We start from the raw sequence: 20,215 nt of genomic DNA on the forward strand, positions 1-20,215 counted from the left end.
CAATGTGAGAAAGGAATCTATCAAAATCCTTGAGGAGAACACAGGCAGCAACCTCTTCGACCTCAGCCACAGCAACATCTTCCTAGGAACATCGCCAAAGGCAAGGGAAGCAAGGGCAAAAATGAACTCTTGGGATTTCATCAAGATCAAAAGCTTTTGCACAGCAAAGGAAACAGTTAACAAAATCAAAAGACAACTGACAGAATGGGAGAAGATATTTGCAAACGACATATCAGATAAAGGACTAGTGTCCAAAATCTATAAAGAACTTAGCAAACTCAACACCCAAAGAACAAATAATCCAATCAAGAAATGGGCAGAGGACATGAACAGACGTTTCTGCAAAGAAGACTTCCAGATGGCCAAAAGACACATGAAAAAGTGCTCCATATCACTCGGCATCAGGGAAATACAAATCAAAACCACAATGAGATATCACCTCACACCAGTCAGAATGGCTAAAATCAACAGGTCAGGAAATGACAGATGCTGGCAAGGATGTGGAGAAAGGGGAACCCTCCTACACTGTTGGTGGAATGCAAGCTGGTGCAACCCTCTGGAAAACAGCATGGAGGTTCCTCAAAATGTTGAAAATAGAACTGCCCTATGACCCAGCAATTGCACTACTGGATATTTACCCTAAAGATACAAACGTAGTGATCCAAAGAGGCACGTACACCCGAATGTTTATAGCAGCATTGTCCACAATAGCCAAACTATGGAAGGAACCTAGATGTCCATCAACAGATGAATGGATAAAGAAGAGGTGGTATATATACACAATGGAATACTATGCAGCCATCAAAAGAAATGAAATCTTGCCATTTGCGACAACATGGATGGAACTAGAGTGTATCATGCTCAGCGAAATAAGTCAAGCAGAGAAAGACAACTATCATATGATTTCCCTGATATGAGGAAGTGGTGATGCAACATGGGGGCTTAAGTGGGTAGGAGAAGAATCAATGAAACAAGATGGGATTGGGAGGGAGACAAACCATAAGTGACTCTTAATCTCACAAAACAAACTGAGGGTTGCTGGGGGGAGGGGGGGTTGGGAGAAGAGGGGTGGGGTTATGGAACAATTGGAGGGAGGGTATGTGCTTTGGTGAGTGCTGTGAAGTGTGTAAACCTGGCGATTCACAGACCTGTACCCCTGGGGATAAAAATATATGTTTACAAAAAATAAAAAATTTATTTAAAAAAAATAAATAAATGGGAAAAAAAAAAAAAAGAATTCTTTCTTTAGCGGTCAGCTCCGAACCTCACCCCACTGAACCTCACCTAGGTTCAAGAACTTCATCACACACAGTACTGAAGATCTTTGTATACTTTAACCTGATGTGATAGCATGTTATTTTCCATTCAGTTCTCTACCAGAGACTCAAAAATGATAGAAAATCATTGGTTTAAAGACTGGCAACCAAGCCACTTGCATGACGTTCCAGTCCCTAATGATGTAGGCACCTCTATATCCGGGGCCTCATGTGCTTTATGGCTCAGCATGACAAAATCCTGTGTCGCTTCATGCTCCAAGGCCTTTCAACATGCAGTTCCTCCCCCTGCACTGTTAACAGACTGCATCCTTCAAAGCCCCATTCATCTTCTCTTCTGTGCAGGCTTCCCTGGCTGTCCACCTCCCGACATTCCTTTCCTGCGTGGTTCTACCCCTCCACCTTGCATGCTCGTCTTTCTGCATGCATCTCCTTCTTCTCTCACTATTAATTGACATACGTGTCCCCCGCCGGACTGCATCATTGTCCGTGTTTTATATAAATGTAAATCCCCATCATCTCCCACAAAGTGGACCCAGGATAGAAACTTACTGATTATTGTTTAACTAAATCGAACTGTATTTCCCAAATCCCTGTAAGGAGCTCCATGACTGGAGAGCTGGGGGGTGGGTACATTCTTTCAGGCTTCCAAGACTAAGGTCAAAAGAAATAACAAAGGAAAGTGCATTTTTCTTTGCCATTGTGGGAAAGAGTTGGAATTTTATTCTAAAAGGAAAGCCATTGAAGGGATTGAAACGAGTCACGTGATCCAATTTGCATGTTAAATCTATCACTTGGGTATGCTTTCATTTGGATACTAAAGAAAGCATTGTTCATGAGTACTGAACCATTTCTGCCACACGCATTATGCAAAAACAAGTCCACATGGTAGAAATCGTCAAGGATGATTAGAAAGAGAAATTTAAATGTGGCAAGTCAGACAAAGAAATTACCCTGCCACCTTCCAATTCTCCCATATATGAATTTTCTATTGGGAATTCTAACCTTCCTACAGAAATATCTCAGCTAGAACATTAGAGGTAGGTCTTTTAAGCCTCTGGCAGAAAACCCGATGGCAGTTCCCAAGGTAAAAAGTATACAGTGTCCTAATGATAATCTTGGGGAAAGTTTAAAAAATGGGATGTCGAAAAAATGGGCAGGCTGTGTATGTGTGTGTGTGTGTGTGTGTGTGTGTGTGTGATCATCAGGCCCTCTGGCTGGGTCTACCAGCAGACCGGCTGCCTGATCCAGGCATCCCATCCCTGGGAAGGGGAACCTCTATGGTGTTTCTGAAGCCAGACAGAACCTTTGGATCTTCCATGCCTAAAGTCACCTGTCTTATATTCCCTGCTCTGTGACCATCTCTGAGAGGACATCTCTCTTGACCTCTTGTTCACTAGCATTTACCTGGGCTTAGACATTTCTATTGCAATGCCTGGAACCATGGCATGGACTGGGATTTCAGAATGGTAACCATTTTTCAAGGAACACTGAACACAGTTCAACTTTAAATATACTTTCCTACATGATTCATATAGAAATGTCCCCTTAACTTCAGGTGCCCTGGTGGCATTCTGAAAGCAACAGATGGAGAGGATTAGGAGTCAGTCAGATCTGCTGCTGTAATATTGGTCATTCCTGACATCTCTGACTCCACTCTTGTCATTTATAACATGAGGATAATAATGCCTACCATATAGGGCTGGGAGAAAGTTTAGAGTTGGTGTATATACTGTGCCTGGCATGTAATAGCTACTAAACTAATAATAGTATTTATTACTTTTATACTTTTATTACTTCTACTGATTCTACCTTTCCATGGGATTCATAACTTTCTAACCATGAAGAAGTAACAGGTGCAGTCTCTTTTTTCTCTTTGATATTTTTATTCTGTCATCTCCATGGTGATGCATCTTGTCTTTTCTCACAAAAGAAGTCATTCCTCCCCAAAGGAGAGGTCAGAACTCAATTTCCAAGCTTCCCTTGCAGCTAACTTATCGGATTGGGATGATAGAAATGGGACTTCCATTTTTAAAATTTTAAAAAATTAATTAACTTATTTATTTTGCGAGTGACAAGAACAGCTGGGGTGGTGATTCTTAGCGTTTTGAAGGTTGAGTTTCTGAGGCAGAAGCAGCCCCAGTGAGAGCTACTGGTGGTTGCAGTAAAATCAAGTCAGTAAAATTTCATGAGGTGACCTGGGGCTTTGTTCCTTAGCCTTAAGAATCCTTCACCCACTATCCTGTACTAAAGTAATAGAGGATGTTACCCTTTCTGCTTTATCTAGCCAGAATAGGTTCTATGATTCTGGGGTTATTTGTTTTCAAATAAACTCTGTATTTGGAGTAATTTTAGACTTAACAGAGAATTTGCAAAACAAGCTGCAGTTAGGAAACAATATACAAAATCATCCTCACTTCTTGCACCATCTTGTTATGCCCAAGTTTTCCTGTCCGAGAGACCACCAAGGAGCCAACACGGATGCAATCACACGAGGGTTTATTTAACAAGCTGAGGCTTGGGCCCAAGTATACCCAACACAGTGGAACAGGGATTTGGACCCCGAACCGGATTACAGTCAGAGTTTTTAAAGGCAGAGTAGGGGTGGAGTTGGCAGTAGGTGATTGGGCCATGACTGCTGGCTCTATGTTCCTGTTTTTTCTGACATGATTTATTACAACATTAAAGCTATCCTATTCCTGATTGGTCTTTGGTAAGGCATGATGTTTTTGAAACCTTTGGTCAGCCTTTCTTGAACCAGGGGTAAATGAGTTGGGTAGGTGAGGACAAAGGGGATGTTCGGAAGGGCTATCAGGGTAAAGAAGACTGTCAGGATATTGGAGGCCTGGTTATTATCAAGCCAAGGCCGTTTTCCCCTCTAATGAGACACTAACATGAAAACAATTGGGAGTTTCCTGATGGAATGTCACATTCCTCCCATCAAACATCCTTGTCAGTGAGTTTTAGGTTTAGAAGAAATTTAAGTTTATTTACATTTCCTTCCGCCTCAGCCTCCTTCAGTTTTATGGAGGGGAGGGCGATGTTACGGCTTGAGGAACTGAGTTACTTATCTCTGGAAGTTGGGCTATTGATAAGATAGCTTCTTTGTTGTAAATCAGTAGGATATTTGTAAACCAAGGGAGACTCCTGTCTTGCCGGACTGTGATCTCTGCAAGCTAACCATTTGTTTTCTTTTAGGGCAGCCAGGGGTGCCCGAGGAATGTCACACATATTACCGAGGGGAGCTGGTAGAGAGGGGGTGCAAGGTGCCAGCTTTTGCTTTGTCCTCAGCCAGCCTCCTGCTCCCTCATCAAGCTGCAAGTTCGAAGGTCCCTAAGACCACTGTCAATTTTGGTGATTCACTAGGACTCATAAAACTCACTGAAATCTGTCATACTCTCAGCTAGAGTTCATTTCAGAAGAAGGAAATAGATTAAAATCAGCCAAGGGAAGAGACTCATAGAGCAGAGTCCAGCAAAGTTCAAAAAGGGAGCTTCCCTTGGTCCTCTCCTCAACTCTCCTACTGCATTAACTTTCTGGGCAACAGTGTATGAATTGCTCACCAGGGCAGCTCACCCAAGCTGGGGTATCCAGAAGTTTTTTTTTTTTTTTTTTTTAAAAGATTGTATTTATTTATTTGACAGAGAGAGATCACAAGTAGACGGAGAGGCAGGCAGAGAGAGAGAGAGAGAGAGAGAGGGAAGCAGAGCTGAGCAGACAGCCCGATGCGGGACTCGATCCCAGGACCCTGAGATCATGACCTGAGCTGAAGGCAGCGGTTTAACCCACGGAGTCACCCAGGCGCCCCCAGAAGTTTTTTTTTTTTTTTTATTTTTTTTTTTTTTTTTTTTTAAATTATAAATTATAAAGTTTATTTAAATAAAAATTTAAAATCATAGGCTAAAACTCACCATACAGTGGTCTAAATTACCCATTAAAGTCATTCAAATTTTTGTTTAATAATTTTATTTAAACTATGCTTTATTTTAGCTTTTAATTAAAAAATTAATACATAGTTCAAATATATATATCAAAATATACATCTACATGTCAATATAGGACATATGAACAGAGATATACGTAAACACATTCTCATCTGTATACACAAATATTATTATTTTCTGAATCTTCTGAAATTTTAAAGCGAATTCCCTACTTGTTTCTCTTTTCTTTTTCAGTAGTGTATGCCTAAGTTTAATGCTCTTTATTTTTCTCTAATTTTTAAAATTAATTTTTTTTTTCCCCAATTTATTTATTTTCAGAAAAACAGTATTCATTATTTTTTCACCACACCCAGTGCTCCATGCAAGCTGTGCCCTCTATAATACCCACACCACCTGGTACCCCCAACCTCCCACCCCCCCCGCCACTTCAAAACCCCTCCGACTGTTTTTCAGAGTCCATAGTCTCTCATGGTTCACCTCCCCTTCCAATTTACCCAAATTCCCTACTACTCTCTAACGCCCCTTTGTCCTCCATGCTATTGGTTATGCTCCACAAATGAGTGAAACCATATGATAATTGACTCTCTCTGCTTGACTGATTTCACTCAGCATAATCTCTTCCAGTCCCGTCCATGTTGCTACAAAAGTTGGATATTCGTCCTTTCTGATGGAGGCATAATACTCCATAGTGTATATGGACCACATCTTCCTTATCCATTCATCCGTTGAAGGGCATCTTGGTTCTTTCCATAGTTTGGCGACTGTGGCCATTGCTGCTATAAACATTGGGGTACAGATGGCCCTTCTTTTCACGACATCTGTATCTTTGGGGTAAATACCCAGGAGTGCAATTGCAGGGTCGTAGGGAAGCTCTATTTTTAATTTCTTGAGGAATCTCCACACTGTTCTCCAAAGAGGCTGCACCAACTTGCATTCCCACCAACAGTGTAAGAGGGTTCCCCTTTCTCCACATCCTCTCCAACACATGTTGTTTCCTGTTTTGTTAATTTTGGCCATTCTAACTGGTGTAAGGTGATATCTCAATGTGGTTTTTAATTGAATCTCCCTGAGGGCTAATGATGATGAGCATTTTTTCATGTGTCTGATAGCCATTTGTATTTCTTGATTGGAGAAGTGTCTGTTCATATCTTCTGCCCATTTTTTGATGTGTTTGTCTGTTTCGTGTGTGTTAAGTTTGAGGAGTTCATTATAGATCCTGGATATCAACCTTTTGTCTGTACTGTCATTTGCAAATATCTTCTCCATTCCGTGGGTTTCCTCTTTGTTTTTTTGACTGTTTTCCTTTGCTGTGCAGAAGCTTTTTGATTTTGATGAAGTCCCAGAAGTTCTATTTTCGCTTTTGTTTCCTTTGCCTTTGGAGACGTATCTTGAAAGAAGTTGCTGTGGATGATATCGAAGAGATTACTGCCTATGTTCTCCTCTAAGATTCTGATAGATTCCTGTCTCACGTTGAGGTCTTTTATCCATTTTGAGTTGATCTTTGTGTACGGTGTAAGAGAATGGTCGAGTTTCATTCTTCTACATATAGCTGTCCAGTTTTCCCAGCACCATTTATTGAAGTGACTGTCTTTTTTCCACTGTATATTTTTTCCTGTTTTGTCGAAGATTAATTGACCATAGAGTTGAGGGTCCATATCAGGGCTCTCTACTCTGTTCCACTGGTCTATGTGTCTGTTTTTTATGCCAGTACCATGCTGTCTTGGTGATCACAGCTTTGTAATAAAGCTTGAAATTAGGTAACGTGATGCCGCCAGCTTTATTTTTGTTTTTCAACAACGATTTCCTTAGCGATTCGGGGTCTCTTCTGATTCCATACAAATTTTTGGATTATTTGCTCCAGCTCTTTGAAGAATGCCGGTGGAATTTTGATCGGAATGGCATTAAAAGTATAGATTGCTCTAGGCAGTATAGACATTTTAAACGATGTTTATTCTTCCGATCCAAGAGCATGGAATGGTCTTCCATCTTTTTGTGTCTTCTTCAATTTCTTTCATGAGTGTTCTATAGTTCCTCAAGTATAGATCCTTTACCCTCTTTAGTTAGGTTTGATTCCCAGGTATCTTATGGTTCTTGGTGCTATAGTAAATGGAATCGATTCTCTAATTTCCCTTTCTGTATTTTCCTTGTTAGTGTATAAGAAAGCCACTGATTTCTGCACATTGACTTTGTATCCTGCCAAGCTGCTGAATTGCTGTATGAGTTCTAGTAGTTTGGGGGTGGAGTCTTTTGGGTTTTCCATATAAAGAATCATGTCATCTGCGAAGAGAGAGAGTTTGACTTCTTCATTACCAATTTGGATACCTTTTATTTCTCTCTGTTGTCTGATTGCTGTTGCTAGGACTTCTAATACTATAGTTGAACAAGAGTGGTGAAAGTGGGCATCCTTGTCTTGTTCCTGATCTCAACGGGAAGGCTGCAAGCTTTTTCCCATTGAGGATGATATTTGCTGTGGGTCTTTCATAGATAGATTTGATGAGGTTCAGGAATGTTCCCTCTATCCCTATACTTTGAAGCGTTTTAATCAGAAACGGATGTTGGATTTTGTCAAATGCTTTTTCTGCATCAATTGAGAGGACCATGTGGTTCTTCTCTCTCTCCTATTATTTTGTTGTATCACATTGATTGATTTACGAATGTTGAACCATCCTTGTAGCCCAGGGATGAATCCACCTGATCATGGTGGATAATCTTTTTAATGTGTTGTTGGATCCTGTTGGCTAGGATCTTGTTGAGAATCTTAGCATCCATATTCATCAGTGATATTGGTCTGAAATTCTCCTTTTTGGTATGGTCCTTGCCTGGTTTGGGGATCAGGGTAATGCTGGCTTCATAGAAAGAGTCTGGAAGTTTTCCTTCTGCTTCAATTTTTTGAAACAGCTTCAGGAGAATAGGTGTTATTTCTTCTTGGAAGGTTTGGTAGAATTCCCCAGGGAATCCGTCAGGTCCTGGGCTCTTGTTTTTTGGGAGATTTTTGATCACTGCTTCAATCTCGTTATTAGATATCGGTCTATTCAGGTTGTCGATTTCTTCCTGGTTCAATTTTGGTAGTTTATATTTTTCCAGGAATGCATCCATTTCATCAAGGTTGCTAAGCTTATTGGCATATAACTGTTCGTAGTAACTTCTGATGATTGTTTCTACTTCCTTGGTGTTAGTTGTGATCTCTCCCCTTTCATTCATAATTTTATGAATTTGGGATTTCTCTCTTTTCTTTTGGATTAGTGTAGCCAGTGGCTTATCGATCTTATTGATTCTTTCAAAAAACCAGCTTCTAGTTTCATTGATACGTTCTACTGTATCTCTGGTTTCTCCCTCATTGATCTCAGCTCTAATCTTGATGATTTCCCTTTTATGTGTGGAGTTGGTTTGATTTGTTGTTGATCTCCAGTTTTTAAGGTGTAAGACAGCTGGTGTGTTCTAGGATTTTTCAGTATTCTTGAGGAAGGCTTGGATGGTTATATATTTCCCCCTTAGGACCGCCTTTGCTGTATCCCATAGGTTTTGGATCGAAGTGTCTTCATTCTCATTGGTTTCCATGAATTGTTTCAGTTCTTCTTTGATCTCCTGGTTGATCCAAACATTCTTAAGCAATGTGGTCTTTAGCTTCCAGGTGTTTGAGTTCCTTCGGAACTTTTCCATGTGATTGAGCTCCAGTTTCAAAGCATTGTGATCTGAGAATATGCAGGGAATAATCTCAGTTTTTGGTATCGGTTGAGTCCTGATTTGTGACCAGCTATGTGGTCTATTCTGGAGAAGGTTCCGTGTGCACTTGAGAAGAATGAGTATTCTGTTGTTTTAGGGTGGAATGTTCTGTATATATCTATGGGGGACCATCTGGTCTAATGTTCCATTCAATGTTGTTGTTTCTTTATTGATTTTCTGCTTCGATGATCTGTCTAATTCTGAACGAGGCATGTTAAGATCTCCTATGATTAGTGTATTCATATCAATATGACTCTTTATCTCGATTAACAGTTTTCTTAAGTAATTGGCTGCTCCCATATTGGGAGCATAGATATTTACAATTGTTCGATCATCTTCATGGATAGTCCCTTTAAGGATTATGTATTGTCCTTCTGTATCTCTGACTAGTCTTTAGTTTGAAGTCTAATTTATCTGATATGAGAATCGCTACCCCAGCCTTCTTTTGAGGCCCATTGGCATGAAAGATGCTTCTTCATCCCTTTACTTTCAGTCTGGGTGTATCTTGGGTTCTTGTAGACAACATATGGATGGGTCCTGTCGTTTTATCCAATCTGAAACCCTGTGCCATTTTATGGGTGCATTTAGGCCCATTTACATTGAGAGTGATTATTGATAGATACGCTTTTATTGACATAGAGTGACCTTCGAAGTCTTTCTTTCTGTAGACTGTCTCTATATTTCTGTTCAATGCTATTCTTGGGATTTTTCCTCTTTTATAGAACCCCCTTAATATTTCCTGTTGTCTCGGCTTGATGGTTGCATAGTCTTATAAACCTTGCCGGTCTTGAAAACTCTTTATCTCCTGGATAAAGTATTCTTGGCTGCATGTTCTTCTCATTTAGTGCCCTGAATATATCTTGCCAGCCTCTTCTGGCTTGCCAGGTCTCTGTGGACAGGTCTGACGTTATTCTGATGGGCTTCCCTCTGTAAGTAAGGAGCCTCTTTGCCCTGGCAGCTTTCAAGAGATTATACCTACAATTATAATTTCTCAATTTGACTATCAGGTGTCGTGATGTTTTTTTGGAGTGTATAATCTTGGGTGGAGACCGTTCAGCCTCTAGTACATGAACGCTGGTTTCATTCGCGAGATTCGGAAAGTTTTCATGAAGGACTTGTTCCACGACATCTTCTAGACTTCTTTCTTTCTCCTCCCCTTCAGGAATTCCAATAATTCTGACGTTGGAACGCTTCATGGCATCACTTATTTCCCTAATTCTGCTTTCGTGGGATCTAAGCTGTTTGTTCCAGGCTTCCTCCTGATCCTTTCTCTCTATCTGTTTGTCTTCCAGATCACTAATTCTATCTTCTGTCTCAGTTACCCTAGCTTTGAGAGAGTTTAGATTGGATTGGAACTCATTGAGAGCATTGTGGACCTCCTCCCTGGTAGCTTTAAGCTCCGCCCTAACATTGTGAACATCCTGTCTGGTCGCTTTCAGTTCGGCTCTAATCAATTCTGTTTGGTCATCCATGGCTTTCTCCAACCTAGCTATTGCCTGGATAATTGTTAGCCTGAATTCTCTTTCCGACATATTGTCTATGTTGATAGCCGTTAGCTCTGTTGCGGAAGGTCCATCCTCTGTATTTTTCTTCTGTTGGGCATTCCTCCTCCTAGTCATTTTGGTGGGAGAAGACTGAACAGATGTAGCTGGATGTATCAACTCTGGTGCAGTCAAGGTGCACCCTGGAACACTTCCTGATCTCCGTCTCAGAAGCCTCAGTCTGGGTGCAGAAGCTGAATAAATTCCCCCTTGGATGCTGGCAGTGCAGGTTCCAAGTTAAAGACCCTGGGGGCGCAGGATCTTTTGCTCGTCCCCAAAGCCAAGGCAGTGGCGGCTGTCTGGGAGCTCCTGACCGCCAGAGAGGTTCCAAGCAGCGATCGCACACTGAGATTTTGCCGCTGGCCGGGGCTGGGAGTGCCCGGCTTGCGCGCACCTCTTTTCAGAGGCGGCTGTGGGTCGGGCGCGCGTCTGGGGCACTGAGAACGGGGCGCTGGTCCGTAAGCCGCAGGCTGAAGAGTTTCGCGGGCGCGAGGCTTAGACTTTGAAACAATGGCCCGGGTCAAGAAGCGCCCCAGGGCCTTAGAAACCCAGGAGAGCTGGAGCGACGTGCACGCGCATCTCAAGCTTTGTGGTAGGGCTAGCGCGCGTTCTGCAGACCGGCTCCCATCCCCTCACAGGAGCCGGAACCCCGCGCTCTGGGGCACGCTGGCGGCTTAGGGACCAGGAGCCGGTTTCTCCGCCGCACTCTCTCTGCCTCCGCGCCGGGGAGGCCGTCTGGGACCGGGGACTCAAGCCCCTGTCCCTAGCCGCCCCGATTCCCACAGTTTGCCCCCGCGATCCTTTGCTCTTTTGGAGTGCTTTCAACCAGTCTCCGAGTTAATGCTGGTCCCCAGACGCAGGGCACTCTCGCTCGTATCGGGGTATTACTTTTGCACCGGTCGCCTCTGGTGGCTCCCTCCCCCTTTTGTTTATCTTCCGATATCAGTCCGCTGTTCCCATTCCGCTTTACCTGCTCACTGGCGTCTTCTGCCCCTGTAGAGATCCAGACGTGTATAATTCTGATCTCAGGCTGATTTCATGGGTGATCAGAGTTCTTTGGTAGGTAATCAGCTCACTTTGGGGTACCAGCTGAAAAGACGCCTCTTCCTAGTACCCCGCCATCTTGTCCCCCCCCCCAGAAGTTTTATTGAACACACAGACCTGGCTGGCTGTCCACATGGCTAATCTTATTCTCCAGCTCATTGGAAGGCTGAGCTAAATACTGTGTGGCCAAAAGTCCCTATTCTTTTGTCTTATTTTATTTAAATTCAATTATTTAACACATAGTATATCATTAGTTTCAGATGTAGAGCTCAGTTATTCATCAGAGTTGCATATAATACCTGGTGCTCCTTACATCACGTGCCCTCCTTACTGTCCATCACCCAGTTACCCCATCCCCCCACCCACCACCCTTCCAGCAACCTTCAGTTTGTTTCATAAAGAGTCTCCTATGGTTTGTCTTTCTGATTTTGTCTTATTTTTCCTTCCCTTCCCCTATGATCCTCTATTTTGTTTCTTAAATTCCACATATGAATGAGGCCATTTGATAATTGTCTTTCTCTGACTGACTTATTTCACTTAGCATAAGTTATTTCACTTAGCATTAGTTCCACTCATATCTTTGCAAGCGGTAAGATTTCATTTATCTGATGGCTGAGTACTATTCCATTGTGTACATACACCACTTCTTTATCTATTCATCTGTTGATGGACATCTGGGCTCTTTCCATGGAAGTCCCTATCTAAATCACATTGTTAGACTATCTTTGTGCACCAAAGCCCACAGGTAGACATAGACACTTGTTACGTAGAACCTTCTCCAGGCTTCTTTGGCCTAGGTCAAATTCCCCACAACACATAAATCTAAATACAAATGTAGATCTGTTTCACATAAGTTTTGACATGAAGCCACTCTTTGGGCATCGTAGCTACCAGTTAAGGATCTTACATATTCCAGGCCATTTACAAGCATTATTTCCAATCACTAGAGTGATACTTGTTCAGGCACTACAATTTTTATAGAGGAGGATACTCTATAAAGAAGAAGAGAAGAAGTATAAATATGCCCGAAGTCACCAGGATAGTTATCCAGAGTCACATTTCAGAACCAGTCCTGATGCCAAAGTCAATCTTCTTTGTATTCGATCACATGGTCACATGGACTCCCACAAGGTGCTGGTTTTACCATGTGATGGAAACATTTGCCCTGGGCTCTGCCAAGTATAGATAAGACTGATGGACTACTGCCCACTCCAACAAACTCTGTTTAGACATGGACTTTTCTGGATCAGTCTTTACATGCATACGAATTATTTTTTGAAAAACAAATGGTAGTTGAACGTTAATACAAAGAGCATGCGTATATTGCGAAGTTCTTATCTCTGTAATTTTTGCTACAAATTTTAAAAAATATATACTTTTAAAGGATTTTATTTATTTTTGAGAGAGAGAGAGAGAGAGAGCGAGCATGCACAAGCAGGGGGAGCAGCAGACAGAAAGGGAGAAGCAGGTCCCCCAACAGGGTTCAAAGATTTTATTTATTTATCAGAGAGAGAGAGGGGGAGGGAGCAAGCACAGGCAGACAGAATGGCAGGCAGAGGCAGAGGGAGAAGCAGGCTCCCTGCTGAGCAAGGAGCCCGATGTGGGACTCGATCCCAGGACGCTGGGATCATGACCCGAGCCGAAGGCAGCTGCTCAACCAACTGAGCCACCCAGGCGTCCCCCCCAACAGGGTTCAATCTCAGGACCCTAGGATCATGACCTGAGCTGAAGACAGACGTTTAACTGACTGAGCCACCCAGCTGCCTCTGCTATAATTTTCTTAAGCTTATTTGAATCTCATTCTTTCTTTCTTCATAAACTTAAGTGTTCACTGTTAGTATTCAAAACATTTCACGTTCATCTCTTGCAAATAATTAAATTTTTCACCCTCTTAATGTGCTTGCTTGGGGTCTGTAAAAGTTCAGAGTTTACTTTTAATTCTAAAAAATTAGAACCAGAACCAGGAGCTCAATCTGAACTCTTCCCTCAAAGGTGCAGCATACTCTTACTGGTGAGGAAGTAGGGTAGGAGTTCCAGGGATAGGTGGGTTAATTAGTAAATGTTAAGCATGGGTCACCACAGGAGCTGGTAGTAGGATGAAACTAATACCATGTCAGACAACAAGAATTATAGTGTCTTAATAATTAAGAGAGTTAAATAAACCTAAGCCAGGAAGGTTGACATTTCCAAGGAGAAACTCTACCTGTGCACACTTCTAAGGAGATAGCAATTAAAATTAACTCCTACCCATTGTATTTTCAGATGAGACAACAGGAGCGTGATGATGTTGGGTAGCAATATTAATAACGCAGCAATAATAGCCACTATTTATTAAACGGGTTCTAGGTGGTAGGTGCTGTATGAAACAGAGAACATTATATCATTTCCTACTCATGATAACTCTGAGATAGGAATGATTATCATCTTTCTCTGTAAATAGAGAAATGAAGTTTATAAAGTTCAAGTAACTTGCCTAAGTGGACACAACAGCTGTGTGATGGGAAGAGGATTGGAAGTTAAGATGTCTATGTCCAAACTCATGTTTTTAAAACCCTGGTTTCTATTTCTAAATAGGAATCCATAGTCAATAATGGAATCATAAGAAGAAGCCAACATTCCACTGCTACAACTTGATAGAAATCAATATGCCTTTGTGTCTCATTAACGATTGCTTTAATATTGCATAGGAACAGCTGTGTTGTAGAAAACAGAATCGGGACAATTAGTAATCTCCACAGAATCCGGACAATTAGTAATCTCCACAGATGTCTTCTTATGAGGGACCTGTGCTGAGAAAGTCTATTTTTCTGATTCTTCAGATAAACCTTCCATTTTCCACTACTTGTCTTCTGTCAATCCGGTGTACTCCGGAATATCAAACTGCAACAGATCTTGAACTTTCCTGAGCAAATAAATGCCCTCAGACTGATTTTCTTCTTCCTTCTCTCCCTTCCTTTCTGTCCTTCAGAACTTCATTTTGATTCTGGTTCAGGTTTAACAGGTGTAACAAAGTAGAAATGAAAAGTGAGATTGACAAAAGAACCATTTCCCAATAAAAATGTCTTCCTATATAACCTAATTCCAAACCTCCTGAAGTATAAAAGAAATATATCCCCAGGGCAAAAATGAGAAGTTTACTCAAGGAATTAAATAAATCTTCCGGGAAAAGGCAAAGTCTTAGAGTTTGTGGTTTAATATACCATAGTTTCATCAAACTTCCCCAATTTAATGGGCGCCCCACACAAGAGTGATTATATTAATATCAGCAAAAGTGAGACACTGTGGCATCATGACAAGTAAGTTATGAAAATGACTTAACAATGATGGATTGTATACACTCAATAATAAAGAAGCGGAACATATAAAGCAACCATTATTAGATATGCAAGAACAAGCTGAGGAAAGCACAATAGTGAGAGATTTTAATGTACTTTTTTTTTCCAGAATAAAATAGCTCTACAGATAAAAATAAGCAGGGATGTAGAAAATTCCAAAAGTTTCATTTAATATATAGGCATAGAATTTTTAATCTGATAGAGCACAGTTTTTTTTTTGTACAACGATAAAATTTGCATTTGACCACAAAGAAGTCCTTAATGACATTTTTTCATAAAATTGAGAGTTCTGCAGACTGTATGCTTTGATCCTTATAGGATGAGATTAGAAATTTAAAAAGGATAAATGACAAGAACTTACTTAAAATTAAAGAAAAATCCTTTAAATAATTCTTGAATGAAAACTGACCTTAAAACTGAAATTACAAGGTATTCAATGAAGAGGAGAACATCTCATACTCAAAGCAATGGGACTCAGCTAAAGCAGTTTAGAGAAAAAATCTGCAGCTTGAAATACCTTTAGTATTAAAAAACAAAATATCAAAATAAAGGAATTTTGTATCCATCTTAGAAAAATAAAAAATGGCAGTAAAATAATTCTAAGAATGAAAAAAATGGTCACAAGGAAAAAAACTGACAATATCAAGAATAGAACACGAAGAAGAATGGAAAATAAATATAAAAACTGTTTTTCAAAAAAAAATTTAAATAGATAATATTCTCAAGAACCTAATAGGGAAAAAATGGCACAGAGAAAACAAAATTATACAAGTTTATAAATATGAAAATAAGGAAATAAGCACAGGAATGAATGAGACTAAAATACCATTATACCACCTGAAACTCTGTGGCAACAAATGTGAAAACCTGAGAAAAATGATGATTTGCTAAAAAGCATATATTAACATAACTTAGTCTAAGAAGAAGTAAAAAATCTAAATGGATCAATCATTATAAAAGAAATTGAAAAGAGAAAAAAGATTTTTCACTATAAAATGTGCCAGAACCATATGGTTTCATAGTCAATTTCAATGAGATCATTCCAGACAAAACATGAAAACTTCAACAATTTCATGAGGTTAGCATTTAAGTTTAAGAGCAAAAACTGATGAAAATAGTTCAGAAAAGCAAATTGTAGACCAATTTCATTCATAAGTGCAAAACCCCACATAACATTACTAAGTAGAATTGAACTATAGCTAAAATATCTATCAACATGAATAAAGGAGAAAATTATATTTCAACAGATACCGAACACTCTTAAGACGACTCAGGATTCTCACAAAAATAAGAAAACACTATCACCATTATAATTTATCATTTCACTGGAGGATATAGAGACTACGGTAAGCTGACAAGATGAAATAATTTGTCTAACTTTTGAAAAAGAAGAGATAAGTGCTTTGTTTTGCTAACTGAAACTATTTTTCTGTGAAGTTCTAGAGACTGTACCAAAGAACTACATAAACTAAGGTATATATATTAAAGTAACTGAACATAAGGTGAATATACAAAAATCCGTAACTTCTCTATGGAAACATCATTCAGAGATAGAAATGGAAATTACTTCATTATTAATAGCAACTTTTTTTTTTTTAAGATTTTTATTTATTTATGTATTTGACAGACAGAGATCACAAGTAGGCAGGGAGGCAGGCAGAGAGAGAAGGAGGGGAAGTAGGCTCCCTGCTGAACAGATAGCACGATGCAGGGCTTGATCCCAGGACCCGGGGATGGTGACCTGAGCCAAAGGCAGAGGCTTAACCCACTGAGCCACCCAGGTGCTCCTAAAAGTAACAGTTTTGTCAAATGCTTTTTCTACATCTATTGAGATGATTATTTAATTTTTATCTTTCCTTCTGTTAATGTGGTATATCATGTTCATTGATTACATGTATTGAACCATTTTTCCATTTCAAGAATAAATTCTACTTGATTACTTTATGAATACTTTATGATACTTTTAATGTGCTGTTGAATTCAGTTTGCTGGTATTTTGTTGAGAATATTTGCATCTATATTCACACACACACACACAGAGACACAGAAAACCCCGGACCAAATTCCAATAAAGGTTTGTAACTTTCTTTTTTCAAAGTGTCCTTATCTGCCATTGGGATGAGGGTCATGCTGGCCTCCTACAGTAAGTTTGGAAGCGTTTCCTTCCCCTCAATTTTTTTTTTTTTTTTGAAGAGAATTAGAGGGAGTGGTGTTAATTCTTTAAGTGTTTGGTAAAATTCACTCATGAAGCCATCTGGTCCTGGACTTTTCTTTTTGAGAGGTTTTTATTACTGATTCAAACTCCTTACCTGTTATTGGTCTGTTCAGGTTTCTATTTATGATTCAGTCTTAGCTGTGCGCTTCTAGGAATTTACCCATTCCTTCTAGGCTACCCAGTTTGTTGGTATATAATTGTTCATAGGCTCTTGGGATCCTGTGTGCTTCTGTGGTATCAGCTACGTTTCGTCTTTCATTTCTGGTTTTGAGTATTCTCTTCATATCTTGGTTACTTTAGCTAAAGCTTTGTCAATTTTATCTTCTTAAAAAACCAGCTATTGGGCACCTGGGTGTCTCAGTGGGTTAAAGCCTCTGCCTTTAAGCTCAGGTCACGATCCCTGGGTCCTGGGATCGAGCCGACATTGGGCTCTCTGCTTGGTGAGGAGCCTGCTTCCCCCTCTCTCTTTCTGCATGCCTCTCTGCATGCCTCTCTGCCTACTTGTGATCTCTCTTTGTCAAATAAATAAATAAAATCTTAAAAGAAAAAACCCAACTCTTAGTATCGCTGATATTCTCTATGGTCTTTCTATTTCATTTATTGCTGCACTGATCTTCATGATTGCCTTAATTCTGGGCATAAGTTTTCTTTTTTTAGTTCCTTGAGGTATGAAATTAGGTTGCTTATTTAACATCTTTTTTTTTTTTCTTTGCATAGGGTTTTATCACTATAAACTTCTCTCTTAGAACTGGTATTGCTGCTTCCCTTAAGTTTCGGTATGTTTTTATTTTTGTTTGCCTCAAAATACTTTTTTTGATTCCTCCTTTACTTTATTTCATTGATTGTTCAGGAGTGTGTTGTTTTGTTTCCATATATTTATGAATTTTCCAGTTTTTCATCTGTTCTTGATTTCCAGTTTCTTATCACAGTGTTCAGAAAAGGTACTTGGTATAATTTTAATCTTTGTAAACATATTAAGAGTCGCGGCATAGCATATGATCTGTACTGGAGAACGTTTTGTGTATGGGAAGAACGTGTATGCTGCTGCTGTCAGATGGAATGTTCTTGTATGTCTGTTAGGTCGATTTGGTCTACAGTGCTATTCAAACCTGCTGTGTCCTTACCGATGATCTACCTATTGTTGAAAGCTAGCTATTGATGTCCTCCACTATTATTGTATTGTTATCTATGTCTCATAATATTTGCTTTACACGCTTAGGTATTTCAATGTTGGGTGCATATGTATTTACTATTATTACATCTTCTTGATGCTCTGACCTATTTATCATTATAATCGTAAGCTTCTCTGTCTCTGGCGACTGATTCTGACTACACGCCTATTTTGTCTGATGTAAGTATAGCTACTCCTGCTTTCTATGGTTACCATTTGCATGGGTCTTCCTCCTTGTTGGGTTCGACTGTGGTTTTGCAACCTGGTACCCAGATGCTACAGCTTCCACAAAAACACGTTTTGTCTGTGGATGGCTACCCCAAGATCATGACCTGAGCCAAAACCCAGAGTCCAATGTTTAATCAACTGAGCCACAAAGTGCTCAACAAATATTCTTATATTGAAAACATACTGTGCAACTTTTCTGACCACAATGGCATAAGATTAGAAATCAAATATAAGAAAAAAGTGGAAACCTCCCCACCCCCACATGTGGAAACTAAACAACATGCTACAAAATAATGAATGTGTTAACCAAGAAATCAAAGAAAAAATAGAAGACACATGGAAACAAATGAAAATGAAAATATAATAGTCAAAAATCTTTGGAACACAGCAAAAGCAGTTCTGAGAGGGAGTTTATACAATATACACTTATCTTAAGAAATAAGAAAAATGTCAAACAATTTAATGTTACAACTAAAGGAGCCAGAAAAAGAAAAACAAAGCCCAAGGTTAATAGAAAGAATTAATAAAGGTTAGAACAGAAATAGAGACCAAAATACAACAAAAAAACAAAAACAAAAAAACCCCTAGTGAAACCAAGAGTTGGTTCTTTGAAAACTGATTAACCTTTAGCCAGACTCAACAAGAAAAAAGAAGTAACAACCAATACCATAGAAAAATAAAGGATTATAAGACACAACTATGAAAAACGATATACCATCAAAATGGACAACTTGGAAGAAAGGGATACATTCCTAAAAACATACATTTTCTCCCCAAACTGATCAAGACATAGAAAATCTAAATGGATCTATTAGTAGTAACAAAACTAACCAGTAATCAAAAAACTCCCAACAAACAAAGGTCCAGGACCAGAGGTTTCAGAGATGAATTCTGCCAAAGATTTAAAAAAGAACTTATACCTATTCTCCTCAAACTATTCCAGAAAATAGGAGAGGAAGGAAAGTTTCTGAATATATTCTTTGAGACCAGTGTAACCATAATATTAAAACCAAATAAAGACCCTATGAAAAGAGAAAACTGCAGACTAATATCTCTGATGAACATAGATGTAAAACTTCTCAACAAAATATTAACCAACAAGTTTTGACAATACATTAAGAGAATCATTCACCGCAATCAAGCAGGATTTATTCAGGGATGCAAAGATGGCTCAATATTCCCAAATCAATCATTGTGATACACAAAAGGAAGGGAGGATAAAAATCATATGATTTTCTCAATAGATGTAGAAAAGGCATTTGACAAAATTCAACCTCCATTCATGATAAAAACTTTCTACAAAATGGGTTTGTAGGAAATATGCCTCAATATAATATAAACCATATATGAAAAAGCCACAGTTAACCTCCTACTCAATGGTGAAAAACTAAGAGATTTTCCTTTAAGATCAAGCACAAGACAAAGATATCCATTCTTACCACTTTTATTCAATATAATACCGGAAGTCTCAGCTACAACAATCAGTTAAGAAATAAAGGGCATCCAAATTGCTAGGAGAGAATTTGAACTGTCACTGTTCACTGATTACATGATATTATATATAAAACCCTAATGACTCCACCAAAACTATTAGAATAAGTGAATTCAGTAAAATTATAGGATACAAAATACCCAGAAATGAGTTGTATTTCTACACATTCATAATGAAATAACAGAAAAAGAAATTAAGAACACAATCACTTTTACACCAAAAAGAATAAAATACTCAGGAATGAACTT

This window comes from Neovison vison, chromosome 4 (assembly GCF_020171115.1).
Source record: "Neovison vison isolate M4711 chromosome 4, ASM_NN_V1, whole genome shotgun sequence".
NCBI lineage: Eukaryota > Metazoa > Chordata > Mammalia > Carnivora > Mustelidae > Neogale > Neogale vison.